Source organism: Solea senegalensis, linkage group LG3 (assembly GCF_019176455.1).
Source record: "Solea senegalensis isolate Sse05_10M linkage group LG3, IFAPA_SoseM_1, whole genome shotgun sequence".
Lineage (NCBI taxonomy): Eukaryota > Metazoa > Chordata > Actinopteri > Pleuronectiformes > Soleidae > Solea > Solea senegalensis.
Window position 1 is genome coordinate 13,600,248 of NC_058023.1, and position 5,870 is coordinate 13,606,117.

Consider the following 5,870-nt stretch of genomic DNA (forward strand, 5'->3'; position numbering starts at 1 on the left):
TGTTGTCCAAAAAGGACAAAAATGTCATAGTTTAGTATGTCGTCGACAAAGTGACAAAAATGTCATAGTTTAGTATGTTGTCCAAAAGGACAAAAACTATACTATGACGCTTTTGGTGATTTTGGACGACATACTATACTATGATGTTTTAAGTGCAATTTTGTACCATTTTGACCTATTATACTATACTATGACATTTTGTCTCCATTTTTAGACGATTATAGTATACTATGACATTTTGGTGCCATTTTAGACCACATACTATACTATGACGTATATGATGCCATTTTGGACGCCATACTATACTATGACGTTTTGGTGCCATTTTAGTGCCATTTTGGACGACATACTATATTATGACGTTTTGTCACCATTTTGGTGCAATTTTGGACGACATACTATACTATGACATTAGTATATATCATATTGAAGTAGCAATATTGTATCAATATCTGCACTGTGTGAATTCAAGGACTCAATTCAAACAAAGAAAGTTGTAATTCAATGCCATTTAAGCAATATTTATTTTCAGTGCAACTCTGGTGGACAAAAAATAAATAATAAACAATATCAAACAATATAATGATATTAACAAGTTAAAACAAAGACTGCATAATAATCAACTATGTAAGACTTTTCTAATGTGTGTACTGAACAGGTTTTGTGGCGTCTTTGAGGGAACACTTTTGTTGGCATGGCCAGCCCAAGCCCTTAGGGGGCCCTAAGCAGAATCTCCAACTATGCAGTGTCACTTGTGCTTGCCGATTATTGACACGTCACACTATAATGTTACATTATCAATTGTATTAATACAGATGGGTTATGAACTACTCTTCTCCTTCACAGATGCATAAGGACCACCCCATTTGTTCAAGAGTGGGTGCATATGGCACCAAAACACACACACGGACGCGACCAAATAAAACAGCAGTTGTACAACATACCAGGACTGAGCAGCAGCCACTTTTCTCTCACTCTCACACACACACAGACACACACTGGGCTGCTCTCAGCTGTGTTTTCACTCCAACTAAAGTCTCAACTTAAATTCTCTACGCTGCTTTTTTTTCCCCTCAAGGACACTGATATGTGTCATCACTCGCACACAAATTTTTTTTTTTGAATACATGCTGATAATGCACCAAATTGACTTGTTTTCAGGTAGAGAAAAAAAATCATTTTGATCCACATTTTTATGGGGGAACATGTTGTTCTGAGTACAGGCCTCAAAATAATATAATTTGTTATAAGCAAATAAATGAAAACCTGTTAGTCTTTGGACTGGGATTGTACATAGAAGTAGGTAACTGGACTTGCTGTAGTGTCCTTAATACGTTTTATGTCTCATCCAAGAAGCTTTTTAATTTAAAAGACTTGACAAAGACAGCAAAAAACACATGTTTATCTTCTGGAGTAGGGGAAAAGAGGGAAAGCCTGTAAAACGTATCTGCTTTGCAGAATTATTGCGTACCAACTTTGTCAAACATGGTGTTATAAAATAAAACACATTCTCTTGTTAAACAGCTTGTATACAGACTCTTAACATGCACAGTCGGGAATAAGCGTGAGATTAGAAAAAAGCCTTTTTGTGTCTCAGTGATGCGGGAGGATCTTTACAGGAGGGAAGGTGCAAATTATAAATGAGTCTAACAGGAAACCTGGTGGGCCATAAATCACATCAGCGGACAGGCCATATGCAAATGTGTTTACGTGTGCCCGCTGACATCAGCAGCTCTGGACAAAATGTACAAGCATGTTTTATTTATCTCCTGTCTCATTACATACTATGCTACAGTAAATACAGTCTGTGTGTGTGTGTGTGTGTGTGGGGCAGAGCAGCAAATGGGTGGCATGACCCTTTTCTCATTAACACAGACTGAAATGTATGGTGAGGACACACTGGTGGAGCTCCAATCATCACATATTGACCAAGTGCCATCGGTGGATCCAAGGTGCATCACTTCACATCCACTGTACATCAAAAAGCAGACAGGTTTTAATGTCCATTTGCAGTCAATGTATTTCAATATTTCAACACTCTACTATTGATCTAACCACTTATTTTAAACTAGAGGGATTAGTGCAGCTTATATGCTAATATGGAGGAGAAAAGAAAACAAAGTGGCATAGGTCCAAACAGTTGGCTAAAGCCATGGTTGATAAGTCAACAGTTTAAATGGGTTAATGGTTACTCACAGAAATGGATGAATATAAACGTTGCAGCAGCAAAACCTATAGAAGTATATGAACGAGGTATTATAAATAAATAATAAAAGGTCAGCAAGGATAACAGATGTTCAAAAAAAGAGAGGAAAAAAATCAGGGGATCAGCACAACAATCTAATCATTTGTTATCTATTTAATCTACCACCACTTTAAAACATATAAGAGTTTTGCAGCTCACAGCCAAAAACACGGCAGAGGTAATAGAAAATTATTGAATAAATGGATCAAAACAAAACAATTTGCAAACAAACTTTTGCTGCTAAAGATGGTTCAACAGCCGGTCAATCATGTGACAATAGCATAAAAGTGTTAAATATTGTATTAAGTGTGCATTTCTCCTGGATTTTCACACACATCATTCTCAAGAGCTTAATGGTAAAAAGAAAAGGACACACCCTGCTGCTGCTGCTGCTGCTGTTGCTGCTGCTGCTGTTGCTGCTGCTGGATGTTTCCATTGCAAATCCTCTGGTTTCATGACACTTTCTTCAGATGACAAAATTTGGATGTGGAAGAACACGGGAGAAAAAAAAGATAACTTTTTATCATAAATAGTTTCTAGTTAAATTGCTTTTAGTTCATTTGTTTGATTGGATACATCCATTTTTTTAATGTATTGTTACTGAGGAATTGCCATTTATCTATATGAGTCAGTCAAATCACAAATCATTATGTAATACTATCAGGTTCAAGCTGCACACTTATCAACTATAGTTTAATAGCTACTTCTGCAACAACAACATTTTAGTACTTCAGTTAAATTGGTTCAGTTGAGTTAATGTGCAGAACTCTGACAGAAAAAAACGTTGGATGGTGCCACAGAGCAGTAATGACTCGTCTCTCTCTCTATAGTGTGGGTTAGTGTTTTGATTTGGGCACTTTCTAATAAAACACTGAATCATACCGCCTTTGTAAAGCAAGTGCTAAGATGTCACTCAGGATAAAAATCGTGTCTTTGTGAAAGTTTAAAGCTCATTCTGGTCCTCCGTTCCTTGTCTTGTCCAAAACATTCGAAAATAAGCCAAAGTCATTTGCAACCACTCGTCAAAACCCTGATGATTCAGTGCACTGAGGGAGAAATCCACTGACGGTTTCTTTGTCGGACTCATTTGTGATTAACAGAACATTAAAAGAGTTCTCTCGTGTTTATTTGCTGCATTATGATAACATGGAGCAAGACGCTGGCCAAACATGAAACTAGTCTGTAATCATAAACTGGGATGAGAGCCTTAATATGTTGGATTTAATCCACTGTCGCTCAGCCAAAGCTGCTCTCATCCATACAGTTCAAGGAAACTGCACTGCTCAATCAGGATGGATGCATTAAAGAAGACTGGGACAGGAGAGCTCACTGATAATGTGGCTGCCAGCTCGGACAGAAGGAAAAAACTGATTTTAGCCACTTAAGGAAAGGATCATCTAATAAAAGCTTATGCTTATGTCCTCATTGTATTATATATACTTTTTGTCTCACTGCCAGATGGACTTTTGTGGTTGGAAACTCAAGTTTGTAAACCACTCGCTATCCCACACAACTGTTTTCAGCTCACGGTCTACTGCTGCCACCTTAGTAACATTTGTGTCACTTACCTAAGTTTGAACAAAGGATTTCAGACACACAAGTCACCAAACAACACATGTGCCTATCTGAGCTGACGTAGGGTGATAGGCGGGGTACACCCTGGACAGTTCACCAGTCCATCGCAGGGCCACATATGGAGACAAACAACCATTCATTCTCACCTATGGTCAATTTAGAGTGACCAATTTATCTAATCGCGATATTGCATGTTTTTGGACCGTGGGAGGAACCCGGAGAACCCGGAGAATACCCACGCACACACGGGGAGAACATGCAGACTCCATGCAGAAAGGCCCTTGTTCCAACCGGGGCTGGAACGCTGGTCTTCTTGCTGCAAAGGCAAGAGCGCTAACCACTACACCAACCGTTTGCCCTACAAGGAGAAATGACAAGGAAAAAGTAATAAACATATTCTCAGTGTATCGTTGACTTAAGCAGGTGCAGATTTTACTCGGTCGTGTTTGTCAGAGGATATAATCCCAACATTCCTGGTAAGTGGAAGTCAAATCACAAACTTTTGAGGCGAATCATCAGATGTAACGAAGCCTGATTGTTTTGGTCATACAGGAAACCATGTACCGCGCCTGGCGCTTTGGGCAATTAAAAAAAAAATAAAATCGACATTGATTCTATCAATGTTAACTTTTTTGTTGGGATACTTTAGGTAAATATAGAGATGAACTAGAGTTTGGAACAATACAAAAACAATTATTCTGTGCCCTAGTGACCCCAAAGAAGTTCAGATAGCTGCAATCTAAGAGCCAGATAAGTTTCTACATGACCTAATTAGGATGTCAAACTTTATTATCTATGGTGATGCAGCTTTAATTGTGTGACCTGGACTTGCCTTACTTTTGTAATAAGAACAGCTGTTCTCATCTCTAGCATAGCAAGTTGTCGAAGTGGCCAAGTAAATTCTGCAGTGACTGAAAGCTTCTCAAGCAGTGCAGACACACATACAAGAGTGAATACATCAGCGTTCTTGAGGAAAAAGGCGGCGCACTATCATCCACTCAAGTGTGCATCCTTACAGTGGCCTTAAAATTGTGACAGTTGTGACGTCAGATGTGGCTGCTCAGTAGGAAAACACTCTTCAAAGCAGGACATTTCATCTGCAGCAAGACCATCAGCCTCAAGTGGAGCAGGGGAACAAAAATAATCAAAATACTCAATTCTCAATACTCTATATCAATCTCCTTACTTGAACGCGTTCCGCTCACTGACAGTCAAGACAGCGCCTGAACTCTGCCCCGATCTGTCGAGTTAAGCATTTTTCAGACACATTAAGGTGAACGCACTAAAAGTCTTTCGAATGCTTTGCTGCTCAATGCTAAATTCAAAAAAGTCTGATTGCTTTCAAACAAAACCAGTACAGACAAAACTAAATCTAATTCCTTAATATTTCAACCCCTTGAAATACTTCATGTATTTCAATCCGTATGTTAAATATGAAACTACATCCAGCAAATGGTCAGTTTGACATAAAACATTTGTCTTTATGCTCATCTTTGCAGCTTTACTGTTAAAACAGTGTCTATACCATCAAGGAAATATAAAGTAGATTGCTTATATTAAAGCAGTCAGATTAATATAATGGGCACATGTTCACCTTTAAAGGAATACTTCACCAATATGCATTCAGCTTTGTATTACTAGAATAGGGGTAGTATTTTTGATAAATTGTGCTTCCCAACCTGCCTTGAAACTGCAATGCTAATACTGCACTTTTTAGACCAACTCGTAGGGGGACGGGACCTCATTCCCGGAATGTAAACAGTGTACGCCATCTTTGCTAACAGTTACGCTAACAGGACCAAGTGTCACTGGTGGACACGTCACAAAGAAAACATTGAAATCAACTCAGGGGAAACTGAGGTTGGGAAGCACAATTTTTCAAAAATACTACCCCTATTCTAGTAATACAAAGCTAAATGCAGACGGTTAAGTATTCCTTGAACTCCAATCACACTACAAACACACTACATGGGTGAAAAGGTATTTGAGCATGATAAAATGTCCCAACTGTCGACTGAGTCAAAGCAATGATGGGATCCATTCACAAAGC